Source organism: Engystomops pustulosus, chromosome 6, assembly GCF_040894005.1.
Source record: "Engystomops pustulosus chromosome 6, aEngPut4.maternal, whole genome shotgun sequence".
NCBI lineage: Eukaryota > Metazoa > Chordata > Amphibia > Anura > Leptodactylidae > Engystomops > Engystomops pustulosus.
In genome coordinates, this window is record NC_092416.1 from 124,243,105 (window position 1) to 124,264,471 (window position 21,367).

Here is a 21,367-nt window from a genome sequence, read left to right on the forward strand (position 1 = left end):
ATTCGGGCTAAGAGCGGCATTTAACTTTAAAATTGTGTTGCAAGACAATGCACTTACATACACCAGGGAGAAGAAGGTGAACTCTGGCAGACCTGAGCGGGGAAGTGACACATGCAGGATATCGGCACAGTGTATTATCGTCAGACAATGCACTTAAGTTAAACTCAGTCAGACGGTAAGTAAATCTCCCCCATTATGTACTAGGTTGTACTAACAAAATATTGATGGAGGGGCAGTTGTTAAATTAAGTATAAGTATTTCATTTGAATGAGCAGGCCGTATATAGAAAGCCGAGTACCACACCTCTAAGTTTGAAAAATTGTGGGATCCCTTGCTTGAAACACCAGGTCTGGTTTCCCCCAGTACTATGGGATAGATGTATATTTATTTGCAACTTTCAGAATTCTGTGTTTTGTTGCTGATATTGCCCTTTATCATGGCAAGGGGGAAATTGTTTTGGAGTTTCTTTTTATTTTATTGTTTGTATATCTGAAAAACTTTAATAAAAATAAAACTTAATTCAAACTCATATGTTTCCACAGTTTTTTGGGTGATTTAATGATTGTCTATCCATGACAAGGAAATGGATGAAAATCAAATGGTTTTAATAATCCAACAGGAATGGGTCAGAAGGCTAATAATAAAAACACCGAATCAGAATTAATCCTAATAAAAGGGAAAACACAATAATATCAGTCTCGGAGTTTAATTAAAAAGATTTTAGATATTCAGTCCATATTTTCTTAGCTATTGTTCCCTTAAATTAATTACACTTCTGCTGATAGACAATGTAGTAAATCTGAATTAGCATCTATTCATATACAGTTTTGGTGGATACCATTTTCCAGCTATCCAATTACAGTGTTGGCTCTTCCATTACACCCAGCTGAATAGCAGGAGATATGGAACAATATCTCTGATATGGGGATATTGTTCATGTGACAGGCGCCAGGCTTTTTAATGGAGCTGTTCGGCTCAGTAGAGGACACTCTGGTGTAGCCCTCTCTTGGAAACTAATAATGTGCTCTGCAGAGGTGAGATATTATCTATTAATGAATGAAAGAAAGATCCATGCTGCTTTGATAGCACACACATTTCTGTTAAGTCATTCTGCCAGATAGGATCTCATCCTTCATAATCAGTCACCGACAAATCCCATAAAGGGGAGGGGGAGGAAAGTGGTCTCTTGAACATCAGCACTGATTCCTCTTGTATATCCTATACATGGGGGTATATTCAAGAAATCTGCAACATTTTATTGTTTAAACATTGATTCTTAAGGGAAGTTTAAGTGGTGGAGTAGAGGGCATAGCTAAGTGGAGTAGTTGTCATGGCCTGTGGCATAACTTGAAGCTGATGGGCCCCAGTGCAAAGTCTGTGCCAGGTCCCTGATTACAATGTATGGTTTAAAGTACTAGTCTTCTCATATGGTAAAGTGACAAATGATGGGCCCCAGGAGCCTCTTGGGCCCAGGTGCGACCGCACTCTCTGCACCCCCTCAAGTTATGCCCCTGGTCATGACCACAAATTTGGTTGCTCTGACATTTTTCTTTAAAAAGAAGAGCAACGGATGGGAAATTCTTTTTTTCATAAGGTTTGTAAAATAATGACCATTAACTTCATTTTGGAATAATGCAATTGTATGTCACTTTATACCTCAGTTCTGTCAGTTCTGACAGTATAAAGAGAGAAGACTTGGTTCCTGCACTCCAGAGGATAAAATATGATGGTGGTCACCCCCAGGACAGCTATCTTGGGCTTTCCCAGGTCCTCCCCCCTCTACAGGTAACAAATTGTAACTGAACTGTTCAGCATGTGCACATATACTGGATTTCAACTGCCTCTATCTGCACATCTAATGGATGCATTCCCTTGTCGTTCATTGTGTATGCAACGAGAAGCAGTAGCTTTACCATTAGGCTACATGCACTGAAACGTATGCCCCGGCAGGCATACATTCGTCCCGATGGAGAGAACGAGTGGAGAAGCCTCCCCTGTTCATAGCAATGGATGGCGCATGGCGACATAAGACAGGGAAATATAGGATATGTCCAATCCTTTCCCCGTGTACAGAACGATGCAGCACCGTATCGTTTTGTGCAGCCATTGCTTTCTATGGGGGACTTACAAGTTTGGGGCTATACAAACTTACCCCATACAGTTGTGTGAATGCGGCTTTAGGTCAAGATAACAGATATAAATGATAGCTGTCCACACATGTGTCATAGATACCAAACAGGGTGAATGCAGATGACATTAGGGTAGTTTATGAAGCTTGGGACTGGAAAAATATTTCCACCAAGTCTGACCTGATGGTGATGGTGTTATGCAGAGAGAAGACCCTTAAACCACATCTAATCTACCATCAAAATCAAGCATGATAACAAGGGACACTTACTCATAGATCCTGGCACTGTGGCAATCTTTTTATATTTGCTATCCATGGCCTTCTTCCTTAAACAACCAACTTTTAAAATTGCAGCTTCATAGGCTGTTAGACTGTTTCACCCTCCCCCTCTGCTCCCTCAGCAATTGCCCACGGGGAATTGGTCCTGATGCCATGCTTCTCAACAAAGCTTGGTTGTAGTACTGTACTTATGTATTGAACTCCATACTAGGGCTGTATTTATGTACTAAGCTTTGTTCTGGTGAAGTATATATGTAAATCACTATTATAATAATTCATGACAGGCACAATATTATAATTGTATAACTGTACATTTTAATTAATGGGGAGAGCACTGTATATGTATTAATTTGTGGGAGCAATGTCTAAGATAACTTAGTGGGATAGTGCTGCATACACTATAATCCATACATACATGCATGTCTCTTATATTTTTAATTTGGTGGGGTGGTCTGTTTATGCTAAAATCAAGGCACATTGTATATATTTTATTGTACTTGAGGGGTTGGAGGGAGATTTTTTGAGATTCGCCCTGTGCTACAAATTACCTAAAATCTGCCCTGGTTGCTATCCCTACGGGTACATGTTTAACATATACAGTAGGTAGCAGATTCTAATATAACTTTCTTTCCTCCTACTAGAGGGTTGATTGTACGGTAGGTGAGAAGTCAGATTTTATATACCGTATATACTCGAGTATAAGCCGACCCGTGTATAAGCCGAGACCCCTCATTTTACCACCAAAAACTGGAAAAAAACCTATTGAATCGAGTATAAGCCGAGGGTGGGAAACGCATTGGTCACAGACCCCCCCAGTATTTAGCCAACCAGCCCCCTATAGTATACAGCTGCCCCCTGTAGTTTACAGCCAGCCCAGCTTGTCCCCAGCAGTATACAGCCAGCCCAGCTTGCCCCCAGCAGTATACAGCCAGCCCAGCTTGCCCCCAGCAGTATACAGCCAGCCCTGCCTGCCCCCAGCAGTATACAGCCAGCCCAGCCAGCCCCCAGTAGTATACAGCCTGCCCCCAGTAGTTTACAGCTTGCCCCCAGTAGTATACAGCCTGCCCCCAGTAGTATACAGCCTGCCCCAGTAGTATACAGCTTGCCCCCAGTAGTATACAGCCAGTCCCCAGTAGTATACAGCTTGCCCCCAGTAGTATACAGCCAGTCCCCAGTAGTATACAGCTTGCCCCCAGTAGTATACAGCCAGTCCCCAGTAGTATACAGCTTGCCCCCAGTAGTATACAGCTTGCCCCCAGTAGCATACAGCCTGCCCCAGTAGCATACAGCCTGCCCCCAGTAGTATACAGCTTGCCCCCAGTAGTATACAGCCTGCCCCCAGTAGTATACAGTCTGCCCCTAGTAGTATACAGCCTGCCCCCAGTAGTATACAGCTTGCCCCGAGTAGTATATAGCTTGCCCCCAGTAGAATACAGCCCAGCCCAGCATTAGAAAATAATAAACTTACAGTATATACTCACCCTCCGGTGGCCCCGATGCGCAGCGCTGCTCCCTCGATGTCCACGCGTCTCGTCTTCAGGCTTCCGTGCTCGTCTTCTTTCTTCTGTAGGGTGCCGCCATTGTTCTCCCCCGGCCAGCAGGCGCATAGTGTGACGCGACGCTGCTGACGTTATACTAGGCGCCGCCTGGGGGTAAAACAAGGCGGCGCCCAGCAGAAGTAAGAAGACAGTGCGGAAGGCTGGAGACGAGCCGCACGGACATCGGGGTAGCAGCGCTGCACATCGGGGCCACCGGAGGGTGAGTATATAAGTTTATTATTTTTTAAGTATTTTTTACGAGTATATTGACTCGTGTATAAGCCGAGTGGAACTTTTTCAGCACATTTTTTGTACTGAAAAATTCGGCTTATACACGAGTATATACAGTAATTTTTTTTATAAGTGGCTCTTTCCCAGAAAACCCACTTTGAGTCTGATTGTATGCCAAAATGCTCAAGTAAATACTATCCCATGAGATACGACGCTACTAATCCACATAATGGGGCAGATTTACTTACCCGGCGCGATTCACTAAGATCGTGCGCCCGAGTTCCAGCATGTGTCACTTCTGCGCCAAGGTCCGCCGGAGTTCACCTGCTTCTTCCTGGTGCATGTGAGTGCTTGATCTTGCGACACATTTCCTTTTTTAAATTCCGCGGTTTGTCCAAATCTATCGGGTTGTCCGATGGCCACGCCCCCGATTTATGTTGCATGCAAGCTGGCGCCGATCTGATCGCGTGCGCCAAAATCCTGGGCAATTCATGGCAAAACTCTCAAATTTCAGTCCCCTAGTGATGTTTACACAATAAATATAATTTTAAACCGCTTACTTTACAATTTTACTGAGTTTTATCGCTGCTTTAGCTCCTGCCACTCAGTAATGGTCAGTGTAAAATTCCAGGGAGTGGGTGGGAACTATCTAAGCAGACACTTCATGATATTGTGTGCTTTTAGATGCTGTGTGCTGACAATATGGTTAGATTATCAGGGTAGAGGGTTTATATACACTTTCATTTACCTTCTGAACATTGTACTTGTATCTGACACATAGAAAGAGAGATGAGACAGATCAGAGATGAGATTATGGGATCCATGTGATGCATATTAAACACTATGACACACTCCAGCTCTGCTACTTCTCTGCTCTGATCAGATCGGATGTGCCTCCCTCCCCCAGATAAATAACTTATCTGCCTGTAGTCATGTGTTGTTTGCCGGCAGGAAGTCAATGCGTATGAGCTGATTCTGGAATTCAAAGGGAGGGGCTAGATGCTGGATTAACAAATTACAGATTAATAACAAAATGTTGACATTGATGAGAAATTATCTTCACACAGGGACATCTTTTTAATAAAATGTACCGTATATACTTGAGTATATGCCGACCCGAGTATAAGCCAAGGTACCTAATTTTAGCCCCAAAAACTGGGGAAACATATTGACTCAAATATAAGGCAATGGTGGGAAATGCATTGGTCACAGCCTCCCAGTATATAACCAGCAATTCCCCTTTATTATTTAGCTAGCCCCCTTTAGTATATAGCCAGCCAACCCCTTTTTGTATATAGCTAGCTCCCCGCGGTATATAGCCAGCCCCCTGTAGTATATAGCCAGCCCCCTTTAGTTTATAGCCAGTCCCCTTTAGTATATATCCAGTCCCCTTTAGTATACAGCCTGTCAATCACCTTTAGTATATAACCTGCCAGTCACCTTTAGTGTATAGCCAGCTCCCTTTACTATATAGCAACCCATCCCCCTTTATTACACAGCCAGTCCCCATTAGTATATAGCCAGCCCAATGTATAATGCCGGCCAGCTCCCGTGTAGTATATACCCAGCCCGTGTAGTATATAGCTAGCCAGTTTTTGAAGTCAAAAGTCAGTGTGGATCATAACGGATGAGAACATAAAGAGGTGCTACTCCTCCTCTTTTCTTTCACTTCACTTGGAAATGCAGCCTCATGAAGCTCTTTAGAATGTCCAAAATAAGTTCTCAGCCTGTCACTCCCTGCGTTCATTGCCAAATATCAAGATTTTCTATCCTAGGTTAACTTCCCGAGCCCCTCTATTGCTCATTCTGACAATCCTCTCTAGATGAGAACTTCTCTGTATTAAAACTGAAAGAGGTTCAGGGTCGGACTGGGCTACCTGGGGCCTAACATTGAAATTTATTCTGGGGGCCCACCCTACTGCTGCATAGAAATTTTACCTATAGCAGAACAGTCTTGGATCAGGGAATTTCAACATGTTACAACTAACATGTTGTACTTCATGTTAGTGGTAAATTTTGGCTCATAGTTTTGCATTTACTTTCAAAAAAAGAAAAAATGATGAATTGTGGTTTTCGAAATTTGAAAAGATTGGGGGTCATTTACTAAGGGCCCGATTCGCGTATCCCGACGTGTTACCCGAATACTTCCGATTTGCGCCGATTTTCCCTGTATTGCCCCGGAATTTTGGCGCACGTGATCGGATTGTGGCGCATCGGTGCCGGCATGCACACGACGGAAATTGGGGGCGTGGCCAAGCGAAAACCCGACAGATTCGGAAAAAACGCTGCATTTAAAACAATAAAAGTGTCGCTTGGGACGCGCTTACCTTCACTTGGTCCGGCTCGGTGAACTTGAGTGCGTTCAGATGCTTTTCAGCGCAGCAGCGCCACCTGGTGGACGGCGGAGGAACTACCTTGATGAATCCCGGCCGGACTCGAATCCACCGCAGAGAACACGCCGCTGGATTGCGAACGGACCGGGTAAGTAAATCTGCCCCATTGTGTTTTCAGGCAGATAGATTTACCACCTAAATAAGTTGCTAAATAACATTTCCCATATGTCTACTTTACATTTTAATAATTTTTGAAATGTCTGGATAATTTATTTTGATGCGGCTTAAAAATCGAATATTTTCCATATTTTCTGAATTTAGCATTAAAAAACCCTTATATAATCAACCCATTTGCAAATCTGCACCCCACAAACTATCAGAAACAGCTTTTAGGAGGATTGTTAGAGATCTTCATAGTACCTAAATCAAAATGGAGGAGAAATTTAGAATGGTCCATTTGTCTCGGTAATACGTTCATTTAGCCCTAAAATTTACACATTTCCAAAAGATAAAAAGAGAAAACCCATCTTACAATATTTTTTCTTATGTTTCACTAAATTTGCCAAATATTTAGTTGATGGCTTTTGCGGGACATGTTGTACTTTGCAACAGTATCATTCTGGAGTACATTTTTTTTAATTACTTTTTGTGGAATTAAATTGTTAAAAACATGCCAAAAATTATGATTTTACCCGTTTTTTTTACACGGCATCGTGCGGGTTTAATAATTATTTACTTTTATTCTACGGGTTGTTACGGATGCAGTGATACTATATATGGCATTTCTGATATGATTTAGAATTTTTTTGCACATTATGAGGCACATTTACTTACCTATCCTGCACAATGCCTGAAAGTGCATTGTCCGACGATAATGTACATCTGCCTCGATTCATGAAGATCGTGCGCCCGATATCCTGCATGTGGCGCTTCCCCGCTTAGGTCCACCGGAGTTCACCTTCTTCTTCCTGGTGCATATAAGTGCCTTGTCTTGCGACCTAAATTGAATGTTAAATCCAGAACTCAGTCCGAATCAGTCGGATCGTCCGATGGCCCCTCCCATTTTTGATGCATGAAAGCCGGCGCCGCTGCGCCAAAATCTGATTGCGTGCATTGCTATCCCCTGATATCATCATACAAATCTGGGCTCAGAGTGCATGTCAGGAAGTCTCTAATTATTTTTTATATGGCATCTTTGAATGAATTAAATTACCAATTTAATGCTCTCTCTAATTATATTTATATAGTGCTGCTACTAAAGAAATATGTTTTCATATAAGGCTCTCCAATGCCTCCTAATCATTTTTTTATACCAATGTCCTAATAAATTTTTATACCACATCCTGATTGTTATTATACATATAATCCCCTTCAAATTATTAATGTACACATAATACCACTAAAATGATAAATGTATGTGATGTGTCTTATTTTTATTAAGTTACACATATTTTGTTATACAGAGGCCCATAAATTATTAAAGGGATAGTTAGTCAGGATAACCCAGGTAAACCAGCACCAGTGACTTGTACAGCATGTAATCCCCTTTCCTTATAGCTACTTGTTGTTGTGTTTTTCCAAAAAAATTTACGTTTAATCCGTGTATTAAGTAGCATGATAAAGTGGGTGGGGGAAGGGGGAACTGAATGCTATAGTGAATCTCAGCATGCCCCCTCCTTTGTGATTGGCATGTCTATTTTAAAACTGTCTGGATTTCCTGATGATTTTTGCATTTGTGACATGTATGTAGGATGTGCGTCCGCAACACTTCAGAAAACCCAAGCAGTTTTAAAGTAGGGACACAATAGAGGGGGAATGATGAACCTGTCTTTCGCGTTCAGTTCCCTGCCCCCTGACATTATCATAAATGCCCCTTCCCAAACAGATTAAAATTAGAAATACCGGTAGATATAAGGAAAGGGGATAATATATATGATGCACAGGTCTACTGATGCTGGATTTCTCCCTGCTGACAGGTTCCCCAACAGTTTTACTTATGTATACTTCCCAACAAACATTTTATATACTGTGCCACTCCTTACATTTTCCATATTGACCCCCCCCTCCCACATTTAATTTTCTCATTTTCAATACTGGGCCCTTCAACCCCATACATTTTCCACAATGGTATCCCCCTCTTGCATTTTCAAAACTTCCTACTATTACATTATTTATACTGGGGCTATATTACATTATTCATACTCCCATACTGCCCCCTTTGTATTTTCCAAACTTGGCCCCCTTGCATATACAATACCACCAGCCATACATTTTTCTATACTATTGTCCCATTCAGTCCATTGTTCACACTCGTACTGTGCCCCTTTTTCCATCGCATGTTCTGTACTGTTACCGGGTCCCTCAACTCCCTTATATTTTCCATACTGCCTCCCCCCTTTCATTATTTATGCTGGGCCCCCACTTCTGTCCTCTCTAATGGTTCACCACTGCTTTGCATCCTTCGCTAAGTCTTCTGCCTTCTTGCTGCTTCTACAGACAGGCTTTCATCACAAAGCAGCGCATCCAGGGTCAAAGTGTGACGCATGCCGTGAAAGTCGCATCTACAAGATGCTGATGTTATTGAATGTGTTTGCTGCAGTCATAGTACTTGAGCGGCTGCTTCTAGCTGCATCAAGTACAATTACAATCACTAATAGGGGCCTCCTATGTGTACAGATGGAAGCCCCTGTTGTAGAGCCACATGTTGGGGCCCACCAGAGGATTCTCAGGTCTTCCAGTGGGCCAGTCAAGCCTGCTCATATGACCATTCCTAATCCTTTTATAGGACTAACTTTTGCAAAAGTAGAGGAAATAAAAACAATTTTTCACATTCAAAAATACTTTAATGCTTCAGAAAAATGTTTAGATATTACATCTTTATTGGCAAATTTGTGTTGGAGCAGGTCTTATTTTCATGTTTCATAGTTTAATGATGTCTGTATACAACAATTTTTGCTCTCAATCCACGGTCACTGCTCATTATACGTCTTTTTCCCTTGCCATATGTTGCAATTAAGAGGACTTAATGATGGGTGGCAAGTAAAACTTGTGCTGCTATTTATGGATTTTGAGAGTTTACACAGAAGATGAAGTGTCCATGCTATTGATTAAGTTATTCTCAGATAATTAGACATCTTGTTATGTCCATTACTTTCCTACGTCATATCTGAATCTATAATATCCTGAATAGTTGACCTTTTTGACAATTGTAACTTGTGTATCTTACAGCTGCTTCATTGGCAAGGACAATGTCAGGTTGGTGTATGACACTTCCTGGAAACCAGCGTCTACAGCCTTTATAAATAGCTTTTGATTTCAATGAGTAGAATAAGTTCCTTTTTTTAAAGCCTCGTTTGCTTTTCCTGCCATGTCTTTTAATGTATATGCTGTATAGACTCTTCTGCTCTACAATGAAAATAAGACTACAATAATTTAAATGCGATGTATCGGAAGTAAATTTTTCTTTAAATAAAACCATATCCAAAAACATATTGTTATTATTTACCCTAATAACAATAATCGTTAATTATACAGCACCATCAAAATCTGCAGCGCTTTACAAATTTTGTTTTTAATTTCTGATTGTTGATATGTTCATTCTATAGTCTTTACATAATTATTGGAACTACTATCTTGCCAGAGCATCTTCTATGTCATCATTATTTAGCCCCATGTCAAAATAGAGCTGTATGGGACAGTGAGAACTAGTGAAATCCCACCATTCATGAGATCAGACATCTTGTGTGCTAATGAAATACTGGCGGCGTGTAGGCGCCGCTATCTTGGATTCGATTACCGGCCCCCTGTGAGGTCATCAGGGGGCAGGGATTGGTTGCTATTACAGCCTCAGGTCTTACGAAGACCCAAGGCTGTCTGGTTTTAACTTACTCATTACAATGTGCGATTTGCACATTGTAATGAATGATGAGGAGAATCCCCATAGACTGCCTTACTGTAGTATGGCAGTATATGTTAGGATCAATTAGACAACCTAGGGTTAAAGTACCCTGGAGGGTCTGAAAAATAGTAAAAAAATAAAAAAGTTGAAAAAAAATTATATTAAAAGAACCTAAAAATTCAAATCACTCCCATTTCCCTAGAACTAATTTAAATATAAATAAACAGTAAAAATGTAAACATGTTAGGTATTGCTGCCTCCCATAATGTCTGATCTATCAAAATATAATAACAGTTATTCCTAGCGTTTAACCTCATAATGGAAAATTGCAGCCAAAGTAAAAAATTACATTTTTAAAAATATAAAAAATATTGAAAACACTGTCAAAAGTCACACAAAATGACACCACCCACAGCTCAGAAGATTGCAAAATCAAGATTTTTTTTGTACATTTTTGTAAATTTATGAAAAAAAAACAAAACATTTTTTGGTATCCCCATGATCGCACAGACCCAAAGAATGAAGAAGACATGTCATTTAGTACACAAAGTGAAAAGTGTAAAATCGCGGCATTTGGAATTTTTTTCCCACTTTCCAGTACACAGCATGAAATATTATACTCACTATGTAAGCCTTCATACAGCTCTTTTTACATGGATATCGGCGCCCTCCAGGGTTGTCGCTAAGTTAAAAGATCTGACGCCCCTTCACTGTATCTTTTGGCCCGTGCCCTGGATCTCCCCTGCTCAGCAGGACATATGTCCCGCTGCCCAGGTATTCCTCCCCTCTCTTATCTCTGCAGGTTCTGGGCGGATATTACTATCTAAAGGCTACAGGACCTGTGATGATGTCATGATAACATGACCTGCAGGGGAAGGCAGTGCTTAGAGTTGCACCAGTTAGGTGAGGGGAAAACATGATAGGTAGGAGCTAAGGGCAGGGGGAGAACATGGGGGTAACTGTATGGGGCAATGTGTGGGGCCCATTACTGGGGGTAACTGTGTGGGGCCCATTACTGGGGGTAACTGTGTGGGGCAAATTACTGGTGGTAACTGTCTGGGGCACATTACTGGGGGACTGCGTGGGGGACATTACTGGGGGGCTGAGTGGGGGACATTACAGGGGAGCTGTGTGGAGCACATTTCTGGGGGGCTGTGTGGGGCACATTACGGGATGTAACTGTGTGGGAACTTTACTGGGGGTAACAGTGTGGGGCACATTATTGGGGGTAACAGTGTGGGGAACATTACTGGAGAAACTGTGTGGGCAAATTACTGGGGGAAACTGTGAACGCACATTACTGGGGGAACTGTGTGGGGGGCATTACTGGGGGCTGTGTGGGGCACATTACTGAAAGTAACAGTGTGGGATGCATTACTGGGGGTTGCTCTGTGTGGAACATTACTGGGGGTAACAATGTGGGGCACATTCCTGGGAGTAACTGTGTGGGGCACATTACTGGGGAGATGAGTGGAGGACATTATTGGGGGTTACTAAGTGGGGAACATTACTGGGAGTAACTGTGTGGAGCAGATTACTGGGGAGATGAGTGGAGGACATTACTGGGGGTAACTGTGTGGGGCACATTACTGGGGGCTGTGTAAGGACATTACTGGGGGTGGCTGTGTGGGGGACATTTCTTTGGGTGCGTTCACATGTGGAACTAAGACGGGCTTCAGTTTGATCTCACATGCGTTTCCAGTGAAACGCATGTGATCGATAACTAGCACCTGGTGTGTATTATTCAAATGCAAATGTGTGAACACAGCCTATACAATATTTGGGGAGAGTGATTGGGGTAGCACCAGGATAAGACTGTCAGGGAAGCAAGCTGTAGCAACAATGATGAACATAAAATGTGGTGATGCCTAATGGAGACAATTGAGGATGCGTCACCTGCAGTCACTGGATGGAACGAGTAGGGATTTCTCCTGTGTTGACTGTAGCTGTATATACCATTCAGTAACGTTGTTATTGGCACAACGAAATGTGAGGGGGTTATGTACAGGAATGGGCACTAATGGAAGTGCTATACATATGCATTGGGGCCCATGAGCCGCATCTTTTATCACCCTAGCTACATCCGTGGTGCCCTCCATCTACCTACCTAATATTACTAGTTTAATTATTCTATATTCTATTGTGTTTCATTCTTTCTCCAGCCACACCCCATGCTATTTCCATACTATGATATTAAAACCTTTTTCCCTTGGATTTCGTATGCTCTTCAGCCCACTCACTGCAGCCTAGAACCAGTTGCTGTAGAGACCAGATCCTGGCTATTAACTAAAGAATAAAGAACATGTAAGCTTGAAAAGAACCATTTGATGAAATGTTCTGAGGTGGGTGAGTCAGACACAAATGCTTCTTATATTTTGGCCCTATGGATCCATTACTAAAAATGGGCAGTAATGCTGCAGATCATGTCACCCTTCTCATAAAAGAGATGACTCTTCACAGCGGTCTCATAATTCTATACATTCTGTGCTAACATTAGAAGCATAAGCAAGGATTAAGGGGCAGGCAAAAGAATTGCTTGTCTCTTTTGTGACCATATCTGTAATGCTAATTACACTGCAACCTCTATAGTCATCCTTTTTTTGCTGCTCAGAAGCGCACCTTATGTTATAATGTGTATCTATTATGCTTTTGATGTGTCCTTGTGATGATAAATCCATTTACTTTTCTGACATGTTTGGATAATTTTCTGGGAATTCTCCTGGCACCTACAGCAACAAAAAGTCTTCCAATTTTAAATTCAATTTGATATAAATTTATTTATTTTAAATGTTTTTAAATATATAATGTGTATAATGTATTGAGGACCTCTTGAGTACTGTAGTATATTGTGAATGTGCTACTTCCAATATTAGACTTTAGGACAGTGATGGCGAACCTATGACACGCTTGTCAGCACTGACACGGGTAGTCATTTTTCGCTGACACGCGGCAGCCGGAGAAAAATTGCATGGGCGGACTTGTCTGTAGGTGGTCGGCCGGTCGGGCAGGTGCTCGGTGATACAGCGCTGCTCCTGTACTCCCATCCTGCTCTGCGGAGGCCGCATGCTGACGTAAGAGCGTAGAGACAAAGCAGCCCCGGCGACCTGTGCTATGCCTGCGTGGGAACATCTGCACACAAGGAGTAACGGAAGCCCGAGGTGTCATTGGAGCCTATGTAAGTTAATTTATTGAGTTCTCTACCGGGCTGGGCTGTGATGGGATGTACACTGTTTTGGGGGGCACTTCTCAGGACACAAATGTCCTTAAAACTAGTTAAAACACTGCTTTTTTGTTATTTGATGGAGGGGGGGGGGGATCTCACTTGATGAATTGAGGACTGCCAGTCCTTTCTCTGACTAAGGGCGTTAGAGGGGGTTAATATGCACTGCTTTAGGAAGGGGGGGCAAATTGTGCCGGTTATACGTTCATTTAGCATAAAATTTACACATTTCCAATAGATAAAATAAGAAAACCCACCTTAGAATTTGTTCTGCAATTTCTCCCGAATACAGTGACCCCCAACATGTGGCCGTTACTTCTCCTGAGTGCAGAGACCCCCCTCATGTGGCCGTTACTTGTTTTATGGGCGCACAGCAAGGCCCAGAAGGGAAGGAGTGCCCTGCAGCTGCCAGGATTTTAGTTTCCTCATTGGCCCCTTTTGTAGGCTATAAAATTTTAGCTTTTTCATTATTGGGGTCATGTGACGGCATGTATTTTGCGGGATGAGATGCTTTTTCCAGTGTTACCATTGTGGGGTTTGTATCTCCTATTGTTGAAAATGTAGGAACTTTTTTTGAGGGCAGGAGTAGAAAAGCATCAATTCTATACTGGATTTGTTACTTTTTCTTTTTTGGTGTTCACCGTAAAGCCTAAAAATCATGTTATTTTATTCTATAGGTCAATACGATTACGGAAATACCATAATTGAATATTTTTTCTTATGTTTTACTGAATTTGCCAAATAAAACTCTAATGTGGGGAAAAATCATTTGTTCATTGCCGTCATCCAAGTGGCACAACATTTTTACTTCTTTGGCTATGGAGCTGGTTGATGGCTTTCTATGGAGCTGGTTTGGCTATGGAGCAAATGTGGTACCAATATACAAAAAAGGATCAAATAGCAATCCTGGAAACTACAGACCCGTGAGTCTAACTGCTGTGGTGGGGAAAATATTTGAGGGCTTTGTTAGAGATGCTATACTGGAGTATCTCACTGTGCACAACCTTATAACCTGATTGGTTTCTATGAGGAGGTAAGTTCAAGGCTGGATCTGGGGGACGCTGTATATGTTGTATATCTGGACTTTTCAAAGGCATTTGACACCGTGCCACATAAAAGGTTGGTATATAAAATGAGACTGCTGGGAATAGGAGAAAATCTGTGTATTTGGGTAAGTAATTGGCTTAGTGATAGAAAACAGAGGGTGGTCATTTATGGCACATTCTCAGATTGGGTTGACGTTACCAGTGGAGTGCCACAGGGGTCAGTATTGGGGCCACTTCTTTTTAATATTTTTATTAATGACCTTGTAGTGGGTTTACACAGTCAAGTTTCAATATTTGAAGATGATACTAAGCTGTGTAAAGTAATAAATACTGAGGTCGATAGTTTAGCATTACAGAGGGATTTGTGGAAGCTTGAGGTGTGGGCAGAGAAATGGTTGATGAGGTTTAATGTAGATAAATGTAAAGTTATGCACTTGGGCCATGGAAACAAAAAGTATAATTATGTTCTAAACGGTCAATTACTTAGTAAAACTGGAGCTGAAAAGGACTTGGGGGTATTGGTGGATGGTAAACTTAATTTTAGTGACCAGAGCCAAGTGGCTGCTGCTAAAGCAAATAAAATTATGGGATGTATCAAGAGAGGAATAGATTCTCATACTTTTGCCCTTATACAAATCCCTGGTCAGACCACACATGGAATATTGTGTACAGTTTTGGGCACCAGTGTATAAAAAGGATATAGTAGAGCTGGAACGGGTGCAGAGGAGAGCAACCAGGATTATTAGGGGAATGGGGGGATTAGAATATATTGACAGATTACAAAATTTGGGATTATTCAGTTTAGAAAAAAGAGGACTGAGGGGAGACCTCATTACAATGTACAAATACCTGAACGGACAGTACAAGGATCTCTCCAAAGATCTTTTTATACCTAGGCCTGTGACCAGGACAAGGGGGCATCCTCTGCGCCTAGAGGAGAGGCGATTTTACCATCAACATAGACAAAGGTTCTTTACTGTACGAGCAGTGAGACTATGGAACTCTCTGCCGGAGGAGGTTGTTATGGCGGACTCTATGTACATGTTCAAGAGAGGCCTGGATGACTTTCTGGAGAGAAAAAATATCACGGGTTATGGGGATAAAACATTTATTTAATTCTTAGAGGTTGGACTTGATGGACTTGCGTCTTTTTCCAGCCTTATATACTATGATACTATATATGTGACTGATATTGTTCTTTGTATTTGCAATATAGCCTGTTTGCAACTATGGCTTGGAGTAAATATCACAAAATTAGCTTTTTTTCTAAAGGTAACACACCACCCGAGTTATACTTTTTTGGCGAATTTTGACACGCCAAGCTCAAAAGGTTGCCCATCGCTGCTTTAGGAGAATGTTCTAATTTTCGGTGCTTGATCTGTTTTTTTTTTATGCATGACATCAGTGTCTTTGAAAATAACAACAAAATTGCTGGGAAACAAATTCCATGCCCACTTTAGGAAACCCAAAAAAAAAGGTTAGAGGGCTGACTCGTTTGTGGCGCCGAAACTTTGTTAACCCCTTAACGCTCTGCGCCGTAGCTCTACGGCGCAGAGGTATAGGGAATGTATGAAGAGGGCTCACGGGCTGAGTCCTCTTCATACAAGGGTGGGGGTTGTTGCATATTGCAGCAAACCCCCACCGCTAATAACTGCGGTCGGTGCTTGCACCAATCGCGACTACTAACCCTTTCATTGCCGCCGCCGGCATTTAAAAGACAGCGGCACATGGGCGCCTCCATCTTTATTACGATCGTCGTTCCCCAGAACGTCATCGGGGGGCGGTGATCAGTTGCCATGGTAGCCTCGGGTACCTACCAAGTATTGCAATATATGGTAGGAACGATCTGACCATCTAGGGTTAATGTACCCTAGATGATCTAACAAATAGTGGAAAAAAAAAAGAAAAAAAAAAAAAAGTTTAAAAAATAAAAAAAAATTAATAAGATATTAAAAATTCAAATCACCCCCCTTTGCCTAGAACTGATATAAAACATAATAAACAGTTAAAATCACAGACACATTAGGTATCAAAATGCCCGATCTATCAAAATATAAAAACGGTTACGGCCGGCGGTGACCTCCGAGGAGGGAAATGGCGCCCAAATGTCCGAAATGCGACTTTTACACCTTTTTACATCACATAAAAAATGGAATAAAAAAATGATCAAAATGTCGCACAGACCTCAAACTGGTAGCAATGAAAACTTTGGTGCACGTGTGAGGTGTCATTTTTTGAGAAATGAGCCAAAGTCTGAAAAAGTTAATAGCGACAGAAGATGGCAAACTTTTTTTTTCTTTTTTGTACACATTTGTTTAATTTTTGAAAATGTATTAAAACACAATAAAACCTATATAAATTTGGTATCACCGCGATCGCACCGAACCAAAGAATAAAGCTGAGGGGTTATTTTGAGTGCACAGTCTAAGTTGAAAAAACTGAGCCCATAAGAAGGTGACGCACAAGGGTTTTTTTTTCAATTTTTCCACATTTGGAATTTTTTTTTCAGCTTTGCACAAAATAAGCCCTCACACAGGTCTGTACACGTAAAAATGAAAAAGTTATGGATTTTTGAAGGTGGAGAGCGAGAAATGAGTGAAAAAACCCTGCGTCCTTAAGGGGTTAAACATCCGTCACTGTATTTGCCTGGTCTGACCTCTGTTCTATATCTTTCAGTCGGTCTGTTTGCTGCCTTCCTCGAGATTGTACACGGGCATCCTCTGACCTGCCTAAGACAGCAGGAACTACTCACAGAGGTGGCGCTGTTGGGTTCTCACTGCAGTGAAGTCCAAATTCCTGAATAGGGACAAGGTAATGGGGAGTTTACTACATGTTTATTTTTTTATACAGCCCCCCATCCACATCTGTATTTTTTATAACTCTGAAACATCTCACATGGGTTCACATCTCACTCCTGGTTATGCACACTGAGGTGTTGCCTGACTTTGTGTTTGATTATCCAGTGTGATTTGATCAACCTTAATTTATTTAGTTCTCCACAGGTAAAACAAATGCGAAAAAAAATAACACTCCAAATCTAGGAAGTGTTGTGAAAGATTATAGACCTACCTTTGATTGGTCTAAATGAGTGCCAAAAATTGGCCTAAAATCAAAGTAAATGTATCGACCCTTTTGGGAACCAAAAGACATGATCACATTAAAAGGAAAAAAAGACAAGCTGTGATGGTCGGAATACCAACTGTAACATCTGTGCCTGAACGTCGCTCTATCCGCAGTTGGCGGAATACATGGCGTTTATTTGTGTGTGAACTGTGGCTTAATTCTTATGTTTGGATTAACTGAGCCACACCCGGCTCCTTGCATTTTAGTCCTGTCCAGCAAGGGTTACTAGCCTGATGGACAGTTCCCCAGTGTGCTACTGGGGGCATGTCTGGGATCGGCCTTGTATGCCTGCCTACTCCCATCATACCTTGCTGGTTATTTTGAGTCTTGTCTTCCCTGTGTTTCTAGTTCAGTTTTACCTGTCTCCATTTGTCTGCCTGTATCTGTACCTGACCTGCATATAATCTGCTTGATCTTGATCTTGACCTGACCTGAGTATATCCCGCCTGTACCTGTATCTAGATCTGTCTTGCCATTATCTGCCTGAAGACCTGTCTATATCTGTTGTTTTGTCCCTGTCTCAGTCCTGTGTTTGTATTCTGTGCACCAGTGTGAACAATGGTCTATACCTGAATTCCGGTTACCTGTTCAGTCCTGTGTTGGTTTTTCTGTGCGCCAATGTGAACACTGGTCTATTCCTGTATTCCCGTTACCTGTCCGCTCCACCATCCAGCAGCTGCCAGACGAAGTAGTTTCCCCTGTCATGTTGTAGGGTCGCTCAGGGACCGTCAGTTAGGTTCCTGATAGTGGGTTCGCTCTTATCAGGGCGGTTTATCTGCTTTAGGCAGGGCCTTAGCCCGCAGGGACGTCGCAGGGTGAGTTCGCCACGACCTACCTAGTCTGACAACTAGCGCCAAGCCTGGTTGTAGTTGCGCGTTTGCTGGACAGGTGCTGACACCAACACTCTGCAAATCAGGCGAAACTGCATAAAGTACAAAACCTTGAAAATCACATGCCACAATCCTGCTGCCAAATAATTTTACATTCTCCCTATTGTTTGTAACACTTTCATCAGATGCAACATGACTTGAGATTGTACACTCCTTATAGATTAATTTCCCACATTCCCCTTATGGCAATAAGCACAAGACACCTGAGTGAAGTCTATTGGCCACATCAGCCATTTATTTATAAACCAAAAAATTTACAGATTTAACAAAATTTGAGTGATGAAAAGGAGGTCCTTGGAGCCCCAAAAGGTCTGGTGTTAACCATTGAATCTAACTTTATTTCTTTTTACCATCACCCCCCTCCCCCTTCTACCCAGCTCCACTGCACCAATTAGCCCTTTCAGGGCTAAGGGGATAATCTCCTTAAAGGTGTATTCCCGGAACTGCAGCAAAATTTGTACAAGCTTTCATGGACATTTAATGGATCGATACTCTTCTCACACTGAGTAAAAGTGAAACATTACAGTATGAGTATTATGTCTCATTAAGATTAGTTCATTGTCCTACACTATTCTATGTTTAGATGTGTACTAGCTTATCCGCTGCTTGGCTCATAAGGGCCTATAATTGTAACATTTACCACTACAGTCTACTTCACCTTACAGCTATTTTCTCTTGTGCTATAGTGTTAGTGGAATGCATTTCCTATGAGTACACATTCTTTCAGGATCTTTTTTAGTGATGCCTTCAAAGCACTTCACTAATGTATAGCACTCTCACTGCTGCTATAATACACTATGCTATGATACATCTCACCCTCTGATCCCTTTGTAGCTCTACAGGTCCCTGAGTTGAATTATTGTGACAAATAACCATTTCAAAGTAATCTTAGTCATCAACAAGCAATTGATTAGAACAAGTACTAATGGCTACAGTGTCAACCAGCTCTTGGGAGCCCTGGCATATGCCCTTAATGGCATATACACAGACTGGCTAAATGTGTATCATAATAAAGTAGCTGGGGGAACTGCCAGTCATCTATGGCAATGGCTTTCAAAAAGGGCTCATTCATAGTTGTCTGATTCAAGGTTGCCAATTCTTTAAAAGGGAACCAGTGAACCCCTCCCTTTTAAGATGTCTTTATACATGGGATTAGAGCCACCATCCTTCTAAAAAAGACTTTTATTGATGCTCTCTATTTCTAAAGATCCAGTCATGGAGGCATGGGTAAGTTCTTGCATGAAGTCAAGCTACCCTGTCTGCTAACTGCTGATGACACAACTGAGGGAGGGGAAATGAGGAAATTGGGAGAGACACTGCCTGTGTATGACTTTCTGAAGAGAATTCCTGAGACGGGAGGAGTTGAGAGACGTTGGCTATGTTAAAGTTGTTAGACAGAAATCAGCTCCCTCATTTCAACTTCGCTCAGGAATTCTCTTCAGTGAATTACACACAGCCAGCCTCTCTCTAAACCTCCTCATTCCCCCTCCCTCAGCAATTCTCCTCAGCAAGTCAAACACAACCAGCATGTCTCTCAACTCCCGCATTCCCTCCTTCTTAAAAGGGTCTGGGTTGCAAGTGGCAGTGGCAGTTAGGAGTCAGGGTAGCTTTATTGTATGCTGGAGCTCTACCACCTGCATGACTGAATCTTTAGTAGCAGAGGGAATCAAATTTTTTTTTTTCAAGAATCATGGTCCTATTCCCATGGATAGATCCATCAGTGCAACATGTATTAAGAGATCTAAAGGATACTGTGTGTGGTTTGTTTACAACCCCTCCCCCCCCCCAAACAATTAACATGTTAATTGAGGATGTGCACTTTTATCCTCAGCATAAAAATAAAAAAACTTTCCATACATGGCAAGGCTATAGAAAAGAAAATATATACTGGGTCTTTAAGGCCCAAACAGGCCCCATTAAGGGGATAAAATTGTTTAGGCATCTACAAAAGCAGAATAAAATTAGTATTGGATTTTAATCCCTTTATTTATCTTAAAGAGTTATTCAAAAAAATAAAAAAATTTTAAAATTTCAATGGGTCCCGCCAATGCCCTTCCTCTCAGAGCCTGCGCAGGTGCCTCGTAATAACATGTCTGCCTGTGCCGGGTCAAAGGTCTATGGCCAAGACTGTTGGGGGCAGCACTGTGGCTACCTGGGGCAAGCACTGGCTAGTGGGGGACGCACTGCTTAGTGGGGACAGAAGTGTGACTAATGGGGAAAGAACTGGTTACTGAGGGCAGCAGCAGCCAACATTTAATGAAATTTCCAGCAGCAGCCTCCACTCAATAAAATGATCAGAAGAAATCTCCACTCAATAGTCTACCTAGCAGCCTCCGCTCAATAATAAGATGTCTAGAAGCACCCTCTCTGCTCACTAATAAGATGTCTAGTAGCAGTCTAACCTCAATAATAAATTATCCATTATTAGTCACAAGGCCCTTCATCGTATTAAAAGGAAAACTCAGTACTTACCTCTTACGCTACAGTTTCCTCTTCTCTCTGCATTACCTGGGATAGAAAATAACTGCTCTTAGCTATAAGAAAATAGAGTGGGTTGACAAAAAATATTTATATGTAATTATCTCTATATCTGTCCCCGTCTGCCTCTCTCTCTATATATCTGTCTGTCTCTCTCTGTCTGCCTCTTTCTCTCTCTCTTTCTGTCTGTCTGTCTGTGTCTG

The 21,367-nt window shown here is 41.9% G+C and overlaps 1 protein-coding gene and 1 long non-coding RNA gene across 5 annotated transcripts in view; one reads left to right on the plus strand and one right to left on the minus strand.

Moving 5' to 3' along the window:
* Positions 1 to 1,743, minus strand: part of LKAAEAR1 (LKAAEAR motif containing 1) — a 40,926-nt gene extending 39,183 nt beyond the window's left edge. Inside the window, exon 1 of the mRNA XM_072110886.1 lies at positions 1,657 to 1,743. The gene's annotated coding sequence lies outside the window, so the exon portion shown is untranslated. The remainder of the gene's footprint in view (positions 1 to 1,656) is intronic.
* The window catches only part of LOC140064212 (uncharacterized), a 92,719-nt gene that overhangs the window by 23,991 nt on the left and 47,361 nt on the right, over positions 1 to 21,367 (plus strand). The window contains exon 2 of one of the 4 annotated variants that reach the window (XR_011847722.1): positions 1,662 to 1,785. The exons of 1 other annotated variant lie outside the window; for it this stretch is intronic. This is a non-coding gene — a long non-coding RNA (uncharacterized lncRNA). Of the gene's footprint in view, positions 1 to 1,661; positions 1,786 to 12,661; positions 12,750 to 17,385; positions 17,485 to 21,367 lie in introns of those variants that run through there. 2 more of the 4 variants (XR_011847724.1, XR_011847725.1) reach the window with 2 other exon arrangements.